We start from the raw sequence: 25,962 nt of genomic DNA on the forward strand, positions 1-25,962 counted from the left end.
AATATGTAACATTTCATGCATTTCATGCACCCGTACGAATCCTGGCTTTAATCATCCAGGAACGCGTAAATTTGAAATAATCGAATTAGAAAAATTACACGGAGCTTGTAAAAATGATATGTGTCTTCACCGATATAAACCCAAGAATCTGAGAAGGAACAACAAACATATTACTGTAATTTCCACCGGGCCGATGCGTGGAGTGGACAGAGCAACTTTAGCTCTGGCGGGCCCCCAAGAAAATTGAGTTTGAGACCCCAGTAAAATTTCTGACATAAAATAAGGCATTATCACACTATTTTTACTCATGGTACCAGAAATGAAAGTTGGAGGAAACAGAAAGTTGTCCTATAGGATATAAATGTAATGTAAATAAACATAAAAAGCAGAACTATAAGGCGCACCAGGTTATAGAGCGCACCCCCAAAAAATAATTTTTGGTCTAATATTTTCCATACATAAGGCGCTACAATGGGAACGTCGACAAAACAGTCAGATAGTTCAGGCCAACTTATTACCCCCTTAACATTCCGAAAGCTTGCTAAGAAGCAAATACGTGTCGTAGACACGTGCGGATGCGGTGTCCGTACGATGTCACCAAACAAACATTTCTTAGTTTGCATTTTATTTTTGCTGGCAACTGTGTGGACAGCAAAGTAAGAATTTGATTGTGCAGGGAAACGGGGTTCTTTACTGTGCATATGACAATAAACACTTTGAATAGAATTTAGTTTAAAAATAGACTCATCACAGAAACATCAAGATCGTTCTAAAACAAGATACCGGGAAAATATAAATCCGCATAGCTCACCTAACTTCTCTTGCAGCCATCACGTTCAATAACGATACGTAACCATGGTCTTCTTACAACCGTGAGTGTAGTAAATCCAGGAGAGTTTACAAATACAGAATAGTAAAAATAGTTACTCTATGCCGTAGTGCAAATCAACATGTGATTCACATTCATCTTTTTCGGCCAATTGCAGGCTTTGTTTCGCCCCTTTAGCCAATGCGAGCCTGTAAATGATAAAAAAGATCCGCCCCCTTTACCTCCGAATAACTTTAGCCAATAGTGACTGATTCAAATGACGATTGACACATTGGTTAGGAAATGAAACGCCGGTATATAAATCCCAGCATACACCGCGGACTACTTCGCCTTCGGGATCCATATATAAGGCGCACTGTATTATAAGGCGCATGGTCAGCTTTTCAAAAAAAAAAGGCTTTTAGGTGCGCCTTATAGTGCGGAAAATACGGTACATGAATTGATACACCCTATGTCACGTTACGTATGTTTTTCGTCTTTGACGCTCATCAATGTCGATATCAGCCTGTTTAAAAAAACATTTGTAAAGCTAATAAACTCACTAAGTAGAAAATGTTTGTGGTTTTGGTGGATTTTGAATATGAAAAATGTTGCAAAAATCTTCATAGGGTTCACATCAGGACAAATGTTCATTCACGTATTCATGTATTTTCGAAAAAAGAACGTCAGAGTAAACTCACCAGCTGAGGGTTTCAGGGGGGCTCCGATCAATGATTTATGGCCCTGATAAAGACATAATATAAACTGGTAAGGCGCACTGCAGTTTCTTAGATATAATCAGGGTTGAGTAGGGTTACTTTAACTGGATTACTTTCAATGACTTTTGGATTACTCCAATACCAAATATGCCAATAAAAGACAAAAGAAACTAAATATGAATACAATTACTAAATTTTGTGCAGAATTGGGGAGTAACGGAATACACGGAACGTCAAAAATGATGTTGGCAAGCTGTTTGGATTTCTTTTCATTTTGTTTCTGTCGCATTTGATGTTAGTTTTGCCGGAGATCAAAGAGATTAAAGCCAGGAGAGAAAGCTTACCACGTGTTGTGAGTCATCATTTGATTCATATTTAGTTTCTTTTGTCTTTTATTAGCATATTTGGTATTGGAGTCATCCAAAAGTAATTGAAAGTAATCCAGTTAAAGTAACCCTACCCCACCCTGACCTTCATAAATACATGTATAATTCTACTCTGAAAAAAATCTAGGGTTTTAAATTATTCTTTTAGTAAGTTATGAAGAAAAGCTCTATAAGTAATGGAATATCAAATATCATTTTTCCAGTGAAACAAATAAAACACCTAAAAAGACAAAGTTGTATTTAACGGGAGTTACCACGCTCATTTTTTGTTATTAATTTTTATTTTATTAATACAATAGTGGTTATATATTTTTCCCACCCTTACCTTTGGACATATACACTTTTTTCCTTGGATTACTTTGAACGGGACCCGGATTCTGCAGGTCTGCATCAAACCTTAAGAACCGGTATCATTTTCCGTTCATTTTGCCGGCTGTGATTTTTGGACTGTGTTCTTTAATGAAGGACATTTAGTTTCAATCGCGGGACTTAAAGTCAAGTTTGGGTTAATTTTGTGTTTGTGTTACATTTTATAATGTGGGCGCATGCGGCTTATATACAGGTGCGGCTTGTGTAAGTACAAAATCGGTTTTCCTCTTAAAATGCGGTGGGTGCGGCTTATAATTGGGTGCGCTCTATAGTCCGGAATTTACGGTAAATGGCCAAACAATCTCTCACCTGGTAAAAAATCAAGAGTCAAGGACACTTTTTCTCCTTTCTGCACAAATCCTGTCAGGTCCTGCCGTGTCTCAGCTCTCCTGTTGCGAAAAGGAAACCGAAAAGCTGTCATCCACCACCATGGCATGTATCATAACACAGTATGAGTAAAACTTGTCGTGTAAGATGTTGATCGTTATGATGCAAAATAAACATTTGAACAGAAAAAAGCCGGAGCACGATTGCAATTTACAACTAGTGAGGGAGCCCATCCCAGCCATCTCCGGGCAGTGTGCAGGGGACACCCTGAACTGGTTGCCAGCAAACAGGGACAGACAACTCAATCGCTCATTCACACCTAGGGACAATTTGGACCGGCCAATCCACCTGAAATGCATGTTTTTGGAACGTGGGAGGAAACCGGAGTGCCCAGAGATAACCCACGCAAGCACGGGGAGAACATACAAACTCCGCACAGGTAGTCTGGAGCTGGATTTGAACCCACGACAGGTTCCCATGACATGAACTGTGACGCACAAGCGCTAACCACTGCGCCGCCGTGCTGCTATCAATGACATTAAATACAATTGTAATTCTAATTTTATTTTCGGAAACAAGTGTGAATTTGAAAATGTGTTGTGAGATATATTTGAGAGTTGTAAAATGAATCTTTTCATTGATCTGATCAAGTGATCAATAAAAAGGCAAGGCAAGTTTATTTGCAGGGTTGGGTAGGGTTACTTTAACTGGATTACTTTCAATTGCTTTTGGATTACTCCAATACCAAATATGAAAAGACAAAAGAAACTAAATATGAATAAAATGATGACCCGCAACACGTGGTAAGCTTTCTCTCCTGGCTTTGATCTCTTTGATCTCCGGCAAAACGAACATAAAATGCGCCAGAAACAAAATGAAAATAAATCCAAACTGCTTGCCAACATCATTTTGGCCGTTCCATGTAAAATTTAAAAATTGTCTTCATATTTAGTTTCTTTTGTCTTTTATTAGCATATTTTGGTATTGGAGTCATCCAAAAGTAATTGAAAGTAATCCAGTTAAAGTAACCCTACCCAACCCAAGGTATTTCAAAGTGCTTTACAGAAATGGCAAAGAGACAGGTTGAAAACACACAATCACAGTTAAAACATAGAAGAAAAGACATTGACATTTTAAAAAGTGGTTTTTAAAATGCATTAAAACCACAGATAAAACATAATAAAATCAATGAATTAAAATAAAGTAAAAGTGAAAGTGAAGACTGCAGAGTATGCAAAGTATGAATCTAGAATGTAATAGCGCTCGTCTTGGGATCAAGAGGTTTCAGGTTCGATTCCCGTGTTACATGTTGAAGTGTCCATGGGCAAGACACTGAATCCCTAATGCCCCCGATAGCAGGTAGGTGCCTTGCATGACTGATGCTGCTATCGGTTAGTTAGTGTGTAAAAGGGAAAAGTGTGAAGCACATTGTAAAGGTCTTCATTGACATGAAAAGAGATATATAAATGCAGACCATCGTTCATCAGACGGAATCAGTATGGATCAGTTTGATATTAGTGATAACCAGGGATGGGTAAGGTTACTTTAACTGGTAATCAAGTTAAAGTAACCCTACCCAACCCTGTACATATACATACATATATATATATGTCTTTTTTTTCTCTAACTTTTTCTTTTCTCCTTCCTTCCTTTTCTTGTTTTTCCCCCTTCCCTTCTTTCTCTCACTCTTTCTTTCCTTCCTTCATTCCCTCACTCATTCTTCCCTTCTTTCCTGATATTTCTCTCTTTTTTTCTCTATTTCCCACTCATTCATCAATCTTATTGATTCGTTGTTGCAACCCTACTGCCTACCATTCACTTCTGGTGAAACTCAACCAAAAAAATGCATATAAACTGACCTCTTGCTTTCAGTATATAAATTTGTAAATTCTCTTTGAAAATGATGACTCATGACACGTGGTAAGCTTTCTCTCCTGGCTTTGATCACTTTGATCTCCGGCAAAACTAACATCAAATGCGACAGAAACAAAATGAAAATAAATCCAAACAGCTTGCCAACATCAATTTTGGTGTTCCATGTATTTCGTTACTCCCCAAGCCTGCATAAAATTGAGTCTATTTTATTCATATTTAGTTTCTTTTGATCGAACTGATTCAGGAAGCATCCGTGTTTCCATAATTTGTTAGGGAATGTCATGTTTAGAGCGATTTTTTAGTGTTTGACAATATGTCAGGAAACCAAAGTGAAAGAGACGTCTGCTCGGAAACCTTTTGACACCGGTTTCATCCGTTTGCAACAGACACCCTCAATAAACGGCGTTTTGCAGTTCTTCATGAAGCTATGGGAACAGCGAGGTTCCAAACTCGAGCTACGCAGAACCAAAGTGGAGATGTGGACGGCCGTGGGATGTTACTGAAGCTAAAACAAACCGACGGGGCCCCCAAGTCGGGGTTACGAATGGGTTACAAGGAGCCACAAGGTCAAGTCTTGCACCCTCACTGTTTTTGACAACTTGTCTTTTGTTTGGATTTCTAATCCGGTCCGCGACCATCGATCCCCGGATCGAGTGTGCGCACCCTCCTCATCCTTCCCCCAATAAATTGTGAGTATGTCTACGCGAATGGGTCCTTATTTCCTGTTTCCCGCTCCGCTTCGTGACACAAGTCAGTCTGTTTTGTTCTGACATGAAACAGGGGGGCTGTACATCGGACACTGTGGTTAGCAGCACAGGATCTCCGCAGGGGACCGTGCTCTCTCCGTTCCTATTCACTCTATATACATCGGACTTTAAGTACAACTCTGAGTTCTGCCATGTGCAAAAGTTTGCCGACGACACTACGATCGTGGGATGTATCAGAAATGGGCAGGAGGAGGAGTACAGGAAATTGATTCAGGACTTTGTCCGATGGAGCGACGCAAATCACCTGCACTTGAACACCACCAAGACCAGAGAGATGGTGGTGGACTTCAGGAGAACCAGAACTCACCCGGTTCCTGTAACCATCAAAGGAGAATGTGTAGAATTTGTCCAGACCTACAAATACCTGAAGGTGCAGCTGGACAACAAACTGGACTGGACTGCCAACACAGAAGCTCTATGTAGGAAAGGGCAAAGCCGACTTTACTTCCTCAGAAGGCTGGCCTCCTTCAAAATCTGCAAAAAGCTCCTGAAAATATTCTATGAGACAATAGTGGCAAGCGCCCTCTTCTATGCGACAGCGTGTCGGGGAGGCAGCGTCAAGAAGAAGGATGCCTCTCGTCTCAATAAACTGGCTAGGAAAGCGAGCTCTGTTGTGGGCAAAGAGCCGGACAGCCTAACAACAGTAGCTGAGAGACGGGCACTGGAAAAGCTGCGGTCAATCATGGACAATCCATCGCATCCACTACACAGCATTATCTCCAGACAGAAGAGCAGTTTCAGCGACAGACTGCTGTCACTGTCTTGTACTACGGACAGACTGAAGAGATCTTTTCTTCCTCATGCCATGAGGCTCTTTAACCCTACCCGGCAGAGTAAAAGCCCACAGTAAACCACACCACCTACATTGCATATTACCGAATCTTATTGCAATATGTATTCTGTGTAGCACTATTTAGTTATTCTATATAACACGCTACAGTGGGCATTTGCACGTCACACTGGGTATTTGTATATTGTATTCTTTTTGCTTTATTATTGTATTGTTCTCAGCTCAGGGATGCTGCTGGAAATGTGAATTTCCCCATCGGGGATGAATAAAGTATCTATCTATCTATCTATCCATCTATCTATCTATCTATCTATCTATCTATCTATCTATCTATCTATCTATCTATCTATCTATCTATCTATCTATCTATCTATCTATCTATCTATCTATCTATCTATCTATCTATCTATCTATCTATCTATCTATCTATCTATCTATCTATCTATCTATCTATCTATCTATCTATCTATCTATCTATCTCTCTATCTATCTATCTATCTATCTATCTATAACTGTTCATGCCTCACCGAGCTATTGCCATGGCACACAAGATCTGCTCTCAAACTTTGCAAGTAGTCTTTTTATCCGCCGTATACAAACTAAAATGTTACTAAACATTATAGGTTTTGGTACGCGTAGTTGACATTGACGCTGCTATTTCTGTACATTTATGTTACTGCTCGAGACAGAGACACTTTGGCGCAGGAGCAATGTTCCCTCTAAGCTGCGTGTGTGCGCAATTGCGCACTACCCAGAGATTTTCCGCGCACAAGAAAATCTAGCCGGCTCACAAAAATCAGGGCTTGAAATTGCTAATTAGGAAGGTAAAAATACACGGGTTCCCCTGACTTTTTGTTCTAATTGTGGTATTTTGAAGTCAAGGTCGAAGTAGAATGAAGTTGAGAAAAGTCAGTAGAGTTTTTCGAGAACCGGCTTCTTCGGCTCGGCTCAATCAAAGGAACTGACTCTTTCGGGTCTTAAACGGCTCTTCAGGTTGTTTTTGCTTCTTTCATCCCTATATGAACAAATATTATGTAAAATTATGCACAAAATGACTTAAAGGAAGGGGGAATAGAACAAAAAAGAAAACAATACCAAAAAGAAAAAGTAGTGAAAAGCTGAGAAAAAAAGAAACAAAAGGAAGAGAAAAAAGAAAGAAAAATTTAGAGAAAAAAGCCAGAAAAATAAAAAAGAAAGAAACAAAGGAAAAAAGTAAATAGAGAACAAAAAGAAAAATGTAACAGCGAGGAAAAAATAAACACAATGAGATTTTTTTAAAGGAATAAAAAAAACAGGGAAAAAGAAGAAAACATTTCCAATTATCAATCTTGTTGCCAACATTGTACTTCCACTAAAAAATGTGATTAAATACAGTTCTGTATCGTGCAACCGACTAAATAAGCCCCCGAAAATGTTTGTATTATGCGACTAAAGATACCAGGAAAAAAAAAAATGTAAATCTTGTGAAAAAATTGTTGTAAAAACAAATGACGTTTGTAGGCCGTACAGCCTTTTCAATAATACATTAGTCAATTCACTCAAAAGTGAAAAAATTTTTGCATTGCCGGATTCTCAGCAAAATGTAACGTGGTGTCAAGTTTTGGACATGTTTGATAATGACTTAGTTGCCACACTTGGGAATGCCGTTGCTCACTGTTGTTTCAAGCGTTGCCACCGACTTTGTGTGAACGCTCAGACCCGTAAGGAACATTACAGGGAACACTGCGCAGTCGAATTCCATTGTCGACAATCATAACCATTATGGTTCTTTGTCGACAACGTTGACTAATTGTTGCAGCCCTACAGTGAACTAGTGCCGAATCAGCCGTCTTCCAAATGGCTCCACGTCTGGTCCACTCCTCCGATGACACTTTGACCTTTTCTAATAAATGGTCTCCATCAGCGGCCTGATAAGGTGAACCCACCGGTCAGTGCTCCCGCCATATGGGGAGCCCACCTGGAGGCCCCCCATTTGGAGTTGGACATGCTGCCCTCTGGGTGGAGCTACATTGGGGAGGTTAAGGTGTGTGCACGACTGTCCTGGTTTGCGTGTTCACTAGCGAGCACAAAGCTTTTCTTTATTTGTCAGATTAAAAAAAAAAAAAACACACAAAGGCCAACATGAGCACCCTGCTCCTTTTGTGGAAATTGCCCACATCTGCTTCTCACCGTTTTCGTAAAGCAGCCAGCAGACTGACGGCTCTATAATGGAACAGTATTTTGATTGTGTCTTGATTCACTATTCGGCTGCACTATAAGCAGGGTTGGGTAGGGTTACTTTAACTGGATTACTTTCGATTACTTTTGGATGACTCCAATACCAAATATGCTAATCAAAGACAGAAACTAAATATGAATAAAATGATGACTCACAACACGTGGTAAGCTTTCTCTCCTGGCTTTGATCTCTTTGATCTCCGGCAAAACTAACATAAAATGTGACAGAAACAGGGTTGGGTAGGGTTACTTTAACTGGATTACTTTCAATTACTTTTGGATTACTCCAATACCAAATATGCTAATAAAAGACAAAAGAAACTAAATAGGAATAAAATGATGACTCACAACACGTGGTAAGCTTTCTCTCCTGGCTTTGATCTCTTTGATCTCCGGCAAAACTAACATAAAATGTGACAGAAACAGGGTTGGGTAGGGTTACTTTAACTGGATTACTTTCAATTACTTTTGGATTACTCCAATACCAAATATGCTAATAAAAGACAAAAGAAACTAAATATAAATAAAATGATGACTCACATTATTATACGGCTAAAGCTTAAAGTGAGTATATAGAATACAAGAAGAAAGTTATTTTCAGGGTAACATGCTTTTGGGTGTAGTAAACTGGGGGGTAACGTAATTAACTTTTAAGTCAGGTAACTAGTACCTGCAACTAATTACTTGTTGTTTTTTCAGTAACACGCCCAACACAGCACACCATATTTTGCACACCACAATATTCAAAATTGGAAATGTGATGCCTTTGACCAGGGTTGGGTAGGGTTACTTTAACTGGATTACTTTCAATTACTTTTGGATGACTCCGATACTAAATATGCTAATAAAAGACAAAAGAAACTAAATATAGGCAGCACGGCGGCGCAGTGGTTAGCGCGTGCGCGGTACAGTTCTGAAGTCGTGGGAACCTCCTGCGTGGGTTCAAATCCAGCTCCCGGCCTTACTGTGCGGAGTTTGTATGTTCTCCCCGTGCTTGCGTGGGTTTCCTCCGGGCACTCCGGTTTCCTCCCACATTCCAAAGACATGCATTTCAGGTGAATTGGCCGGTCCAAAATTGTCCCTAGGTGTGACTGAGTGAGTGAGTTGTCCCTGTGTGCCCTGGCAACCAGTTCAGGGTGTCCCCTGCCCACTGCCCGGAGATGGCTGGGATGGGCTCCAAACCCCCCCGCGACCCTAATACGGATAAGCGGTACGGCCAATGAGATGAGAGATGAGAAACTAAATATGACTCACAACACGTGGTAAGCTTTCTCTCCTGGCTTTGATCTCTTTGATCTCCGGCAAAACTAACATCAAATGCGACAGAAACAAAATGAAAATGAATCCAATCAGCTTGCAAACATCATTTTTGCCATTCCATGTATTCCGTTACTACCCAAGCCTGCACTAGATTTAGTCATTTTATTGATATTTAGTTTATTTTGTCTTTTATTAGCATGTTTGGTATTGGAGTAATCCAAAAGTCATTGAAAGTAATCCAATTAAAGTAACCCTACCCAACCCTGACTATTAGGTACACTAGATTATAAACTGTACTCCAAATAGTTGTCTTTGGTCATTTTCTTTTCATACAAAAGGCACATCGGACTATAAAGCGCATGAAAATAAAATTATAAAAAGAGATACTGTGTGTATTTAGATGACTTATGAAAAAGCATACGTGCTTATCTCCTAATCATGCTGTTTTTACTGTGCCAGTAATACTGATTTGTGTAGTGCATTCTAATAGGTGCAACCAATGTTCCCTCTAAGCTGCGTGTGCGCGCAATTGCGCACTACCCAGAGCTTTTCCGCGCAGAAGAAAATCTAGCCAGCTCACAAAAATCAGGGCTCCAAATTGCTAATTAAGAAGCCAATTAAGTCAAAGTTTGAGTGCATGAAGGTAAAAATACAAGGGTTCCCCTGACTTTGTGTTCTAAATTTGGTATTTTGAAGTCAAGGTCGAAGTAGAACGAAGTTGAGAAAAGTCAGTAGAGTTTTTCGAGAACCGGCTTCTTCGGCACGGCTCACTCAAAGGAACTGACTCTTTCGGGTCCTAAACGGCTCTTCAGGTTGTTTTTGCTTCTTTCATCCCTATATGACCAAACATAATGTAAAATTATGCACACACTGACTTAAAGGAAGGGGGGAAATAGAACAAAAAAAAAGGAGTGAAAAGCTGAGAAGCTGCATGAAGGTAAAAATACAAGGGTTTTCCTTTCACCACAACGGCAGATGCCGAAGATCTGCCAGAGTTGCTCCGACTCGGGGGCATCTAATAAATCGTTGGCGAGGGGGTTGAACCTGCTGCAGATCCCTTGTAATTTATCCCGCAGACAAGGTGGTCCACCTCCACCCTCATTTTCACTTGACTAACCATCTCCCCTCCCCACAACTAATAACTAGCAGTTTGTCTGACAATGCTTTCTTTTAAACTTTTTTAAGCTTCAACATGAAGCCATCCAGGGTTGGGTAGGGTTACTTCAACTGGATTACTTTCAATGACTTTTGGATTACCCCAATACCAAATATGCTCATAAAAGACAAAAGAAACTAAATATGAACAAAATGATGACTCGCAACACGTGGTAAGCTTTCTCTCCTGGCTTTGATCTCTTTGATCTCCGGCAAAACGAACATAAAATGCGACAGAAACAAAATGAAAATGAATCCAAACATCATTTTTGCCCCTCCATGTATTCCGTTACTCCCCAAGCCTGCACAAAATTTAGTCGTTTTATTCATATTTAGTTTCTTTGGTCTTTTATTAGCATATTTGTTATTGGAGTAATCCAAAAGTAATTGAAAGTAATCAAGTTAAAGTAACCCTACCCAACCCTGATGCCATCCTATCACTCAATCCACTGACGATTGACACACATGGGCAGTCCATATAGATTTAGAGATAAAAACATCAAAAAATTATAAAACGATAAAAAACAATTGGGAGTTCCAGTAACATTTAACACAGGAGGTGATTGCACTCACAAAAGCTAGGGGCCAGAGAAGCGCATTTTCACACTTCACTATTCTGTCGCGGTTGCCATGGCGCCCAATTGGTCCCCGCTATGCGACGCCAGGTTTTGTCACGGTTGCCACTGCGCCCAATTAGCCCCGCCCATGGACACCAGCTGAAACTAGTTGACAGATTGCTCCCTGACTACTTAAACGCTATCTTGTAAGTCGCCTGGTGTTGGAGCGTCTGAGAAACTCCTGCTAAACTCTGTTGTGCCAAGCCTTTGAATCCCCATGTTGCCTGAAACTTGATTACTTTCAATGACTTTTGGATTACTCCAATACCAAATATGCTAATAAAAGACGAAAGAAACTGAATATGAATAAAATGATGACTCACAACACGTGGTAAGCTTTCTCTCCTGGCTTTGATCTCCGTCAAATCTAATATAAAATGCGACAGAAACCAAATGAAAATAAATCCAAACAGCTTGCCAACATCATTTTTGCCGTTCCGTGTATTCCGTTACTCCCCAAGCCTGCACAAAATGTAGTAATTTTATTCATATTTAGTTTCTTTTGTCTTTTATGAGCATATTTGGTATTGGAGTAATCCAAAAGTCATTGAAAGTAATCCAGTTAAAGTAACCCTACCCAACCCTGTACATATACATATATGCATATATCCTTTTTTTCTCTCACTTTTTCTTTCCTCCTTCCTTCCTTTTCTTGCTTTTTCCCCATTTCCTTCTTTCTCTTACTCGTTCTTTCCTTCCCTCTTTCCCTCACTCATTCTTCCCTTCTTCCCTGATATTTCTCTCTATTTCCCACTCACTCATCAATTTTATCGATTCGTTGTTGCAACCCTACTGCCTACCATTCACTTCTGGTGACACTCAACCAAACAAGTGCATATAAACTGACCCCCTGCTTTCAGTATATACATTTGTAAATTCGGATTTGATGCAAGTATATACGTTCGGGAGACAATCTACATGAGGAGGAATTCAGCTCCCTCGTACTCTGTGCTTTAGACAGTGCTGCCATAACTGTCAGCCAGAAACAAATCAAGCCACCCAGTATTTTATTTTTCTCGTTGACTTTTTATCCCAATGGAGGCGTACTTATCTATTGATGCTTTTACTCCAAAGGAGCAGCAAGAGCAGTTTAAGTTAAGATAATAAAATGTTTTTTACTATGCTACGGTTTATATATTCTTGTCTTGCTCTGCCAATAAAATAATAAATAGGAAGTAGCTTCAATTTCATGTACCGTATTTTCCGCACTATAAGGCGCACCGGGTTATAGGGCGCACCACCAAAAAATAGCTTTTGGTCCTACATTTTCCATACATAAGGCGCACCGGATTATAAGGTGCTACAATGGGAACGTCGACAAAACAGTCAGATCGTTCAGTCCAACTGATTACCCCCTTAACATTCCCAAAGCTTGCAAAGAAGCAAATACGTGTCTCAGACATGTACAGAAACAGTGTCTGTACGATGTCACCAATCACTCAAACGCATCATTCCAAATATCATTTCTTAATTTCCATTTTATTTTTTGCTGGCAACTGTGTGGACAGCAAAGTAAGAATTTTATTGTGCAGGGAAACGGGGTTTACTGTGCATCTGACAATAAACACTTAGAATTGAATTTAGTTTCAAAATAGACTCATCACAGAAACATCAAGATCGTTCTAAAACAAGATACCCAGAAAATATAAAGCCGCATAGCTCACCTAGGTTCTCTTGCAGCCATCACGTTCAATAATGATACGTAACCATGGTCTTCTTACAACCGTGAGTGTAGTAAATCCAGGAGAGTAAAATATTTACAGATACAGAATCGTAAAAAAAATGTTTTCTCTATGCCGTAGTGCAACGCAACGTGCGATTCACATTCATCTTTTTCGGCCAATCGCAGGCTTTGTTTCGCCCCTTTAGCCTTTGCGAGCCTGTAAATGATAAAAAGGATCCGCCCCCTTTACCTCCGAATAACTTTAGCCAATAGTGATCGATTCAAATGATGATTGACACATTGGTTAGCCAATGAAACGCCAGTAAATAAATCCCAGCATACACCGCGAACGACTTCGCCTTCGGGGGAAAATCGAGTCGGCGGCGGCTTGCCTTAGTTGCGAGACTTTGCGACTTAACATTGATCCATATATAAGGCGCAGTGTATTATAAGGCGCATGGTCTGCTTTTGAAAAAAATAAAGGCTTTTAGGTGCGCCTTATAGTGCAGAAAATACGGTATATGTGACTGTGCCCCACAAGACAAAAACTTCTCTGAACGTCACTGAGTGGACCAATAATTTATCACGTAAGAAAACTGCTGTCTCTTGGGAATTCGAAGCCAGAACCAAGGAAAGCCTGTGGAAAAACGCTGAAACCAAATTCAGACACTTAAAAAAATAACAGCGCAGCCGCAGTTTCTTCTTACATTTCAGTGGAAAGTAAAGATTATTATCAGCGCCTGTGCGGGTTGGAGGGGTTCTGGGGGGGATGTTGCCACATCGTGGGTGGCGTCCTGCATCGGAGGGACAGCTGCCGTCCGGGGTTCGATTACAGCAATCGATTTTTTTTAAAAGATAATATAATTCAATGAACTAAAAGGAGCGGGATACAATGTTTTGAACAACCTTTGAACAAGTCATTTTCTTGTACTATCACCAATGTTCCCTGTCATTTTCCTTACGGGTCTGAGCGTTCACACAAAGTCGGTGAGCAACGCTTGAAACAACAGTGAGCGACCGTAATCCCAAGTGTGGCAAGATAATTCATTATCAAACATGTCCAAAACTTGACATTTTGCTGAGTTTCCGGCAATGCAAAATTATTTTTCTCTTTTGAATGAATTGACTCATGTACGGCCTGCAAACGTCATTTGTTCTTACAATTCTTTCACAAGATATCCATTTTTTTTAATTTCCTGATATATTTTGTTGCATAATATTAACATTTTTGGGGGCTTATTAAGTCGGTTGTAAGATACAGAACTGTACTTAATCACATTTTTTAGTGGAAGTACAATGTTAGCAACAAGATTCACTCTATATAATTGGAAATTATTTGAATGCAACACAAACTTTTTCTTCTTTTTCCCGTGTTTTTTTCTACTTTTTAAAAAATTCTTTAAAAAAAGTCTCATTGTGTTTATTTTTTCCAAACTGTTACTTTTTTGTTTTTGTTCTCTATTTACTTTTTTCCTACGTTTCTTTCTTTTCTTTTTTTCTGTTTTTTTTTCTAAATTTTCCTTCTTTTTATCTCTTCCCTTTGTTTCTTTTTTTCTCAGCTTTTCACTCCTTTTTCATTTTGGTATTTTTTTCTTTTTACTTTAACTTGATTACTTTCAATGACTTTTGGATTACTCCAATACCAAATATGCTAATAAAAGACAAAAGAAACTAAATATGACTCACAACACGTGGTAAGCTTTCTCTCCTGGCTTTGATCTCTTTGATCTCTAACATAAAATGCGACAGAAACAAAATGAAAATAAATCCAAACAGCTTGCCAACATCATTTTTGCCGTTCCATGTATTCCGTTACTCCCCAAGCCTGCACAAAATTAATTTGATTCATATTTAGTTTCTTTTGTCTTTTATTAGCATATTTGGTATTGGAGTAATCCAAAAGTCATTGAAAGTAATCCAGATAAAGTAACCCTACCCAACCCTGTTTATAGACATAAAATAGTTATTAAGGGTTGAAGTAGTTCGGAGGTAACAATACCGAAGGCCTTAGTGTAAAATCCACTAGTTTCATGGCATTCAAGTAGCATGGACGCTTTACGGACTTGCCCACTTCATTTAACACAGCAGAAATTAACACAAAAAACTTAATCAATAGGCAAGCCAGTGGGCTGTACCAGGGCAACCAAGCCGGCCATATTGGAGGTGGCAAGAACCTCAAAAAAGCTAATACTTGGCAACAGAAAATAATGTAAGCATATTTTGCTTTTCATCCACTGCAACCGCATGTTATGGCTCTGTATGACTGTTTTTTATTTGTTTTTGTTTTTTGCAAAAGTGTTGATATTGCGCGGGAAAACTTAATGGAATATCTCTGTATTATTTGTAATTGCAACATCCTTTGCTGACTGGTAATCCTGAAAGAGGATACCACATGTGCGGTCCCTTCTGAAGGTTTCTTCATTTTCCTCATGTTGAGGTTTTTGAGTTTTTCCTTGCCCTCATGTTGGTTCCAGATCCGGGGATGATGTAATAATAGTCTGAAATAATGCAATAACCTGTGCAGCCTTTTGCGACTCTTTGTGATTAAGGGCTATACAAATAAAAATAAAAATGACTTGACTTGACTTAATGCATTAATTAGATCAAAGCGGCACTGCCATGAGCGGCTGCCTTTTCAGCAGCTCCCCTGTTATCTCTCACTTTTTGTGATTTTTTGTTTTATTGTCTGCTTCTATCTTCGGTGTTTTTCTTCCCATTTTGACAACTACACTATGGATTACTTCTATCCTATGGACATGGGTTTTAGCGCACAAAAATGCATTGATTCAAGGAATCAACTCCTTGCCCTGAAGAATTCTCGTGCCGGCGTGATAAAGGGGCCTATCGTGGGGGAAGAACCGGAGCTAGCTAAGCGGCTAGCTGCGTTATAAGTCTTCGGTACCATCCGCAATCATGGTAAATGCGAACTCACTACCAAATGAGATCAACGAGTGCTGGTGGAAAACATCGAAGCGCACAGGGAGCGCAGTTGCTGTGTCTTGCGGAAACGTGGCTCACGTTTAGCATTCCGGACGCTAACGTGTAGCCACCCGGAGCTACCCGGAGCAATCCGGCTTCAGCGTCGCTATACAGAGACACCAAAGCCTATGGGAATCGGAGAGGAGACGGACTCGCTAACACGAGGTGGTGTATCCCTGGACACAAAGAAAAAGATTTCCATCTGCTGCAGGGATGTCGAACTTTTGGACTGGCGTGTGACGTCATCCACTCCGCTACAAGCACCCCTGGGGCATCATGTTAATCCGTTAATAAACAACAGGGTAGACTGCTGGAAGTGTGAATTTCCCTACGGGGATGAATAAAGTATCTATCTATCTATCTAATTTAATGCAAAAAGTTGTCGATATGATCGATTACAAGAGGCCCAATTACTAAATGTAGGTATCATGCACTCTAATTTTAATGAACGCCTTTTTCTGTGAAACATCAAGGACTGACCATCTGTCAAAGTCAGTGTTGTTGGAATGCCCGAATCTTTTTGACAGCCATGAATTATCGGTGCGAACGTGAGGAGGAAAATGTGGTAAAAATAGCAGACTGATGGATTGTCTATTGTGGTTTGGTTGACACAAATAAAATAAAGCACTGAGGATGAGGGAGGATGCAGACAAATGGCAAGAACAGTAAACCCTGGATTATCCTGGTAATGTTCCCAAAAAACCCAAGTTAGGCAAAATCCGTAAGTAGCATCCTTTATTTTTACTTTATTTTTTATTATTATACAACAGAATACTCTATTATACATTAAAACCAAAGAACAAACCCCTTTTTACAGGCTTAAGCAAATGTTTAACAGTGTTCATTTGACCTGTTTCTGTCTCAAGGTAATTAGCTTGTTTTTATATTACTAGATATAAAAACAATGTTTCTCATATACACACACATGAAGTAACGTTTCAATAATCAGTCTAATTGCATCTCTTGTATGTTTATCAATCTTATATTCTTTTATTGTGAAATGCTCATGTGAACTTTCTCCCTGAAGTATAATAAATTACGCCCACGTCGTGGGCGGGGTCTCTTTCCCTTGTAACAACATCACATGAAGGACGTAAGGAAATCTGCTATTGGTATGATTCGATTTTAACGATATATATGTATTTTATTTGGGTAAATATGGCCACGAAATAGTCTTAATAATGATTGACTTTAACAGCAAGTGAGCCGTTTGGGAGCCGGCGCTTTAATGAGTTGAGCCGAAAAAGCCGGTTCTCTAAAAAGAAACGGACTTTCACTACACAACTCGAACTGGAGATGGGCGTGCAGACGAAAACTCGAACCGCGAGACCAAAACAACAATGGCGGATCTGCCTCACGAAAAGTTTGGAGTGCGGTAAATCTTTGTTAAAATTGATGATGACAATTTCGAGTCCAAAAAGTTGCGTCCCGGGGACGTACGTTGATTTGACACGATGCGTCCCCAGCAAAACAAGACAATGTCATTGGGTGAGCGTTAGGAGTAGGCGGAGCTATGCAACACAGCACGCTCCTCTCTCTCAAATGCACCAACTGCTGAAAGGGAATACATCCCTTACGTTTTATTTGCGTTTTTTTTGTGACATAGTTACAAAGGAACTCTGCTTGCACCTTGTTTTCAAACCATTATTTACGGGGAAAAAAATGAAGGTCAAAATATGCCTCAATAGTCTGTGGGAGGGAGAAACGTTGTGTATTTGATGATTATGGGACACAGGGTCTTGCATTATTATTGTTTCATAAATTTTATGAAATCATAGAACAACACTGGCTTGCCTATCTAGGACGCAGGGACGTGGGCAAACGAGAACACTGGTTTAATAAATAAAAGTACTATATAGACATTTTTGAAATGTATTTTTCTTTACACATACCAAAGGTATTGTCAAATGATAGTAGGCAGGGAGACTATTTAGTGTTTATCCCAGGGGTGTCAAATTATTTTTCACTATGGGGAACATCTGTCTTCAAAGAGCTTGATGTCACTTACGAATGTCACAAAATGTAATTGAATGGCGTGTAAAATAAATGTAACGACCATACTCCAACATGTAAAATAACTCGGAATTTATGATTTATTTAAGTCACAAACATTACAGTTGCATTGGAAAAACGTTCCTACACATATATAATATCTTATAAACTCATCTCATCTCATCTCATCTCATCAGCCGTACCGCTTATCCTCATTAGGGTCGCGGGGGGGGCTGGAGCCCATCCCAGCAATCTCCGGGCAGTGGGCAGGGGACACCCTGAACTGGTCGCCAGCCAATCGCAGGGCACACAGGGACAGACAACTCATTCGCTCACTCACACCTATGGACAATTTGGACCGGCTGAAATGCATGTTTTTGGAACGTGGGAGGAAACCGGAGTGCCCGGAGGAAACCCACGCAAGCACGGGGAGAACATACAAACTCCGCACAGGAAGTCTGGAGCTGGATTTGAACCCACAACAGGTTCCCATGACATGAACTGTGCCGCACAAGCGCTAACCACTGCGCCGCCGTGCTGCCCATGTTATACACTAAATATATCAAAATAACAAAGTGTTCTTGGACATTTTATTTATGTCTCAATTGGATATCGATATGGAAACACTGCCGTTTAGTGGCACTTAGCACCAGGGTTGGGTAGGGTTACTTTAACTGGATTACTTTCAGTTACTTTTGGATTACTCCGATACCAAATATGCTAATAAAAGACAAAAGAAACTAAATATGAATTAAAATTTCGTGCAGGCTTGGGGAGTAACGGAATACATTTTTTTTCTGTCGCATTTGATGTTCGTTTTGCCGGAGATCAAAGAGATCAAAGCCAGGAGAGAAAGCTTACCACGTGTTGTGAGTCATCAATTGATTCATATTTAGTTTCTTTTGTCTTTTATTAGCATATTTGGTATTGGAGTCATCCAAAAGTCATTGAAAGTAATCCAGTTAAAGTAACCCTACCCAACCCTGCCTTAGCAGTCACTTGTGGGTATCATAGTCGACAGCCATTGTGGTAAATGTAGCTTTTTGTTAAAGCACTCCTTCGACTGATTTATTTTTAAACACATGGACATTTTAAGCTCTCTCAAGCCACATAAAATTATGAAGGAGCCACATTTGAATGAAGAACACAATGCCCAAGGCAAATCCATGAAGCAGCAAAACCGTGAAAAGTAAATCATGTAATAGCGAGGGATTACTGTAGAGAAAAAATAAAGTATGAATTTTTTTTCACAAATATTAAAGGTCTTTTAGTTCTCGTGTTCACTTTGTTACAGTTTTAAGTGCAATATCCCGGTTCTGTTTATTTTTCCTTTTAGATGTGAATACTCTATATCACAGGTGTCAAACTGCCGGCCCGCGGGCCAGATTAGGCCCACTAAGGGATTGAATCCGGCCCGCGAGACAAAGCTGAGGGAAGCGCGAGAGAAAAACGAGCTGCAGGTTGAAATATGTCCACTTGATTTTGCCAAAGCCAGGCGCCTCTCACAAACGCTGTACTTGTATTTCTTTCTCTCTCTCGTCCTAACTTTTTCTCTCACCTTCTATCTTTTGCGCTTTCACTCGCTCTTTCACTCTTTTTCTTTCTTTGTTCCTCTTCTTCGCTTTTTCTCTCTCTTTTTTTCCTTTTCTCTCTCTCTTTTGCATCCCCCTCTTTCTCCCCTTCTCTTTCTCTCTTTCTTTTTGGATTTATTTTTCTCTCTCTTTCTTTCCCCCTCTTTCACAATTTATTTTTTCTCTTTTGTTTCTCATATCGCTCTCTCTTTTTTACCTCTCTCTCTTTCTTTCTCCCTTTCTCTTTTTTATCTGTCCCACCCTCTCTCTTTTTCCTCTGCCTCTCTTTCTCTTATTTCGTTCTCTCTTTTTTCTTTCTCCTCAATCTACTAATCTTTCTCTGTTTTCTTTCTTTCCTTCTTTATCCCATCTTTCCTTTTCTTTCTTTCTTTCTTTCTTTCTTTCTCCCTTTCTCTTTCTTTCTCAATTTCCTTCTCTCTTTCTTTCTTTCTTTGTTTCTTTCTGTCCATCTCTCCATTTCATTCTTCCTTCCTCATTAGTCCGGCCCCTGAGAGCATGTTTGTTCTATCTTGTGGCCCCCGAGTTAAAATGAGTTTGACACCCCTGCTCTATATTAAAGGTGAATATTTTATAAAAAAATATATATATATTTTTAGTCCTTATATTGTATATTTTGCAAACTGGAGTGCAACCGTAATGACGTTGTAGCTAAATAATGATATTAAAGGTGGTTCTGATTCTGATTAGATATTTATATCATACCTCGTTTTAGTTATTTAAAGTTTACACCACAGGTGTCAAACAGGCGGCCCGCGGGCCAGAACAGGCCCGCTAAGGGATTGAATCCGGCCCGCGAGACAACACTCAGAGAAGCGCAAGAGAAAATTGAGCTGCAGGTTGAAATATGTCAACTTGATGTTGCCAAAGCCAGGTGCCTCTCACAAAGACACTGTACTTGTATTTATTTCTCTTTCTCTTTCTTAACCTCACTGTCATTTCTATATATTTTTTAAAAGTTCTTATTCTCTCGTTTTCTCACTTCCTCTCTCTTTGACTCTCTCTCTCTCTCTCTCTCTCTCTCTCTCTCTCTCTCTTTCATTCCTCTTGCTTGTTTTCTTTTTTGTCTCTCACTTTTTGTCACTCTCTATCTCATGTTCTTTCTGTCTTTTTTATCTCTTCTTCCTCTTTGTTTCTCCTCCTTTCTCATTGTTTGTCCCTTTAGTGCTCTCTCTCTCTCTCTCTCTCTCCCTCCCTCTCTCTTTTCCACCCCTTTTCTCCTACTCTGTCTCTTTCACTCTCCGTGTCTCTCTTTTTCTCTTCCTTTGTTGCTTTTTGTCTCTTTCTCTCTCTGTGTCTTTTAACCGTTTTTGCTCTAACTTCCTTTTTTCCTTTTCTCCCTTTTCTCCTTCTCTCTTCCTACCCTTTGTGCTTTCTTTTTTCTTTTCTCTCCTTTTGTCTTTCTATTTCTCTTTGGATTTCTTTCTTCCTCTCTCTTTTCCCCCTCTCTCATGACTTTTTATCTTTTGTTTCTCACGCTCTCTCCCTCTCTCTCTTTTTCTTTCTTTTTCCCGCCCTCTCTCCTTTTCCCTCCCTCTTTCTCTTATTTCTTTATCTCTCTTTTTCTTTCTCTTTAATCTACTAGTCCGGCCCCCGACGGAGTGATTGTTCTATCGTGTGGCCCCCGAGTTAAAATGAGTTTGACAACCCTGGTTTACACGGACAATTTGACAATCACATATAAAACTGACGTCTTTCATTGAAAAATATATAAGTGCATTGATATTTGACCTGGTTAGCGACAATCACATTGATTGACAAAATGTCAATACAGTGGAACCTCGCTAGTTCGCGGTTCCACTTTTGCGGGTTCAGAGCTTCGCGGGTCTAAAAAATATACCTTACCTTCTCAATAAAATTATTCATTGACTTGAGCAAGCGCGAGCTTATGTCAACTGAGGACACGTGTGGACACTCTTATTGTGAAGGGGAGGGAGAGGCCCTGACCCAATGCTTAGTCATTGCCGCTTCGCTCACCCCCCCTCAACTCCTTCCACTTCAGCCCCTTCTTCCGTGGCGCTGTTTATCATGGAGGAACTTCGGTTTAATGGCGGGGGGATATACTGAATGCCTGAATACATTTTTTTAAGCATTTTTGAAGGGGCGCCGCTACTTCGCGGATTTTCAGTTTTTCGCGGGTGGTCTCGGTCCCCATTAACCGTGATAACCGAGGGATTACTTTACTATGGGAAATTGTTGTGTGTGTATAATGAAACAAATATCTAACTCCGTACAACCACAGGCTTGAGTCCTTGCCATTACAGAAAACAAGTGTTCAGAGACACTACCCATGCATTTGGGGGAAAGGCGAAAAAATAAACCAAGAAAAGGACCAGCAGGACCTGTTAAAGTATTCCCAAATATTATCTTAACAGTCACAGCTGTGGATCATGTACTTCTTTTACAGAATAAAACCTGCTTATTTTAATACATAACATGAATCAAAGTGCACCATGGCTGACATCCGATCTCTTTACGACGCGTTTCACACACTTTTCGTCTGAGTTTTCCGACCGACTGGGAAATGTTCTCTAACATCAGGCTTGTGCTGTTAGGCGTCCTCCAGATAATTCAGAGAAGAGATCTTTGATTAAACGACTGTATATTATACGAAATGGTGATTGAGGGATAAGATAATTGAATGATTCCAAAATATTTGCTCAATATCAGTGTTCCTTCTAAGCTGCACGCACATTCTCAGCGCACAAGAAAATTTAGCCAGCGCACAAAAATGAGGGCTCAAAATTGCTAATTAAGAAGCGAATTAAGTCAAAGTTACAGTGCATGAAGGTAAAAATACACGGGTTCCCCTGACGTGTCCTAAATGCGGTATTTGGAAGTCGAGTTTAAGTAGGACGAAGTTGAGTAAAGTCAGTAGAGTTTTTCGAGAACCGGCTTCTTCGGCTCGGCTCACTAAAAGGAACCGGCTCTTTCGGGTCCTAAACGGCTCTTCAGGTTGTTTTTGCTTCTTTAATCCCAACATGACCAAATATTATGTAGAATTATGTACAAAATGAATGGGGGAATAGAACAAAAAAGAAAAAAAATACCAAAATGAAAAAGTAGTGAAAAGCTGAGAAAAAAGAAACAAGAGGAAGAGAAAAAAAGAAAGAAAAATTTAGAAAAAAGCCAGAAAAAAAGAAAAGAAAGAAATGTCGGAAAAAAGTAGAGAACAAAAAAAAGACAAAAATAAACACCATGAGATTTTTTTTAAAGGAATTTTAAAAAAAGTAGAAAAAACACGGAAAAAAATAAGAAAAAGTTTGTGTTGCATTCAAATAATTTCCAATGATATCAAGTGAATCTTGTTGCCAACATTGTACTTCCACTCAAAAATGTGATTAAGTACAGTTCTGTATCTTGCAACCGACTCCATAAGCCCCCAAAAATGTTAAAATTATGCGACAAAATATATCAGAAAATAAAAAGAAATGTAAATCTTGTGAAAGAATTGTAAAAACAAATGGCGTTTTAAGGGCCCTGCAACCTTAGCAATCGTACATGAGTCAATTCATTCAAAAGACAAAAATAATTTTGCATTGCCGGAAACTCAGCAAAATGTAACTTGATGTCAAGTTTTGGACATGTTTGATAATGACTTAGTTGCCACACTTGGGATTGCTGTTGCTCACCGTTGTTTCAAGCGTCGCTCACCGACTTTGTGTGAACGCTCAGACCCCTGGAAAATTACAGGGACTATTGAGTCAATAGTGTCACTTGAGAGCTTAATCCACAATATTAAGGGTTCAAGGGAAATCATGGACGTCACATGGGGCTTTGCAAACTTCGGTTGAAACTCGGGGCAAGAAAAATGTTTTTATATGTCACACTACGCATGAGCGTAAAGCAGACTATTGCCTGAAGCTGACTGTCAAGAACTACTAGCATACTCATAACTCAAACTTTGGAAAAAAAAACAGACAAAGGGATTATTTATGTTCGTAACACCAACATACCAACTGAAAAAAAGATAAAAATGAAATCAGATAAACCCTCGATCAGGTTTTTAAGGTTGATTTTGTTGTTCTGTTGGCAAAAATACTTCTATTTCTTGGTATTTCACTACCGATATATATTTGTATTCAATTCTCGCAGATCCACAGTTGCGTAGGAAAAGTAAACATAGTAAAATAGGGAAAAAAATGTCATCATTATCTCATCTCATTAGCAATCATCGGGCAGTGGGTAGGGGACACCCTCAACTGGTTGCTAGCCAATCGCAGGGTACACAGGGACAGACAACTCGCTCGCTCATTCACACCTAGGGACAATTTTGGAACCGGCCAATCCACCTGAAATGCATGTCTTTGGAGTGTGGGAGGAAACCGGAGTGCCCGGAGGAAACCCACGCAAGCACGGGGAGAACATACAAACTCCGCACAGTAAGTCCGGTAGCTGGATTTGAACCCACACAGGAGGTTCCCAGGACTGTGCCGCACATGCGCTAACCACTGCGCCGCCGTGCTGCCAGAAAAAAATACTAAACAAAAATATTGTCATGTCCTGCACGGTTGTCATGGCGCCCATCTGGCCCCGCCCCTTGACCCCGGCTGAGACGCATTGGACTGATTGTTTTTGGAGTACTTAAACGCTCCTTTTGGGACTATACATATCTTGCCAGTTGCGTTAAAAATCTTTGGTCATATCTTGTTTATCGTTTTATTTATACTTACGGGTAACTTGTTCTTACATATTGCTTGTACTGTGAGACGACAGTATAAGACAATTGCAAAAAGGAAAAACACACAAAAAATCACTTGTAAGGCAGTTTTTCTGCTCATCTGTCGAATTGTTTTACTAGTCAGTCTGAAGAATGCACTAATGTTGGAGTGTCTTTGCACGGGCATTGGAGTATCACATTTGATACTGACACATACGTGGACTGAGCAATTAGGGAAAAAATACTGGACCGTGTGGACAGTAAGATCAAACATCTAGTTGGATCCGGCCATCTGTGTCTGTCCCTCACCCCCTCATACACCCCCCACCGGAGGAAAACAAAGCCTATGCAACAAGGACAGTACAAACATTTTCTTTGTTCCTTTTCTCTTTGATTTCTTTATCCTCACTGTAAAATGTGGACCTGGAGTGCCACGTCCAATTCTGTTGTCACAATATATTCAACCCATGTTGTAACAATGAGAATAAAGTTATATTCTATTCTATTCTATTCATCTTGTTGTGACAAATCGGCTAACAAACACACATGCACACAATTTTTTTTATATTGAAGTGTGTTCGTGTGTTTAGGGGGTGTACGGTAAATAGCGAAGGTGTTAGTATGCCCGGTGTTTGATTTAGCGCCGCGGTTTGTCTCCCAATAACATCAGGCCCCATGTTTATGGACTCCGCAGCGAGAGCCCCTTTCGGACCCCCACCTCCGAACACTTCTACCCAACCGCCTCACCTCGCCTCACCCAACCCCTCCATAACCCCGTCACGGTTTTTATTACTTGCTCCAATAAATTGTGAATAAGCCTCGAAAAAGTCTGACGCTCTGAGAATTCCCCGTCCTGTAAGGCGTCCCGTCACTTCGGCGCCCTCCTCTTGGTGAAAACACAAATTCATTCTGAACGCCTTGTGTAAGTCCAGGGTTGGGTAGGATTTTTTTAATTTATTTTGTCTTTTATTATCAAATTTGGTATTGGTGTACCGTATTTTCTGCACTATAAGGCGCACCGTTTATAAGGCGCACCCTCAATGAATGATATATTTTAAAACTTTTTCCATACATAAGGCGCACCACATTATAAGGCGCTACAGTAGAGGCTGTAGCATTAGACGGTGCCGCGCTAAAGGGAATGTCAACAAAACAGTCGGATAGGTCAGTCAAACTTTATTAATAGATAACAAACAAGCTTTCCACAACTCCATTCACTCCCAAAATGAATAAACAGCCGTTTTATTATTTTCTCTGAGGTAAAGCATTTTCGTGACACATCTTTAACATCTTTGAACAACAGCAAGGCATAACATTTGACTTTTCCTCCATTTAGTCGACACGCAAAAAAACGTCGGATACTGTTATGGTAAATTAAACAATCTTCTTCTACGCGAAAAATGGAGTCGGTGGCTGCTTCTCTTAGTTGCGAGACCTTGTAATTCAATATTGATCCATATATAAGGCGCACCGGATTATAAGGCGCATAGTCAGCTTTAAAAAAAATAATCAGATTTTATGTGCGCCTTAGAGTGCGGAAAATACGGTAATCCAAAAGTCATTGAAAGTAATCCAGTTAAAGTAACCCTACCCAACCCTGTAAATAAGATATGACCAAACATTTTTAACTGGCAAGATATGTATAATTTAAAATATTTCTTACCCTTGTTTAGGGGGGTGACGGCCCTGGGGAAAAATAATACAATAATGGACAAGGCAGGAGACAAAACCATACTAATGTATCAACTGTAAAATTTAAAACAGTAGGATGTCATGATAAATACGTAGT

At 39.9% G+C, this 25,962-nt stretch overlaps 1 protein-coding gene across 3 annotated transcripts in view; it reads right to left on the reverse strand.

Moving 5' to 3' along the window:
* Positions 1-25,962, reverse strand: part of eya2 (EYA transcriptional coactivator and phosphatase 2) — a 77,979-nt gene that overhangs the window by 44,465 nt on the left and 7,552 nt on the right. For 2 of the 3 annotated variants that reach the window (XM_088339049.1, XM_088339048.1), the window contains exons 2-3: positions 2,592-2,671; positions 1,510-1,552 (exon numbers count right to left, since the gene is read on the reverse strand). The gene's annotated coding sequence lies outside the window, so the exon portion shown is untranslated. The remainder of the gene's footprint in view (positions 1-1,509; positions 1,553-2,591; positions 2,672-25,962) is intronic. The other variant, XM_088339050.1, reaches the window with a different exon arrangement.

Source organism: Urocampus carinirostris, chromosome 6 (genome assembly GCF_059441175.1).
Source record: "Urocampus carinirostris isolate Australia breed hairy pipefish chromosome 6, RoL_Ucar_1.0, whole genome shotgun sequence".
Classification (NCBI taxonomy): domain Eukaryota; kingdom Metazoa; phylum Chordata; class Actinopteri; order Syngnathiformes; family Syngnathidae; genus Urocampus; species Urocampus carinirostris.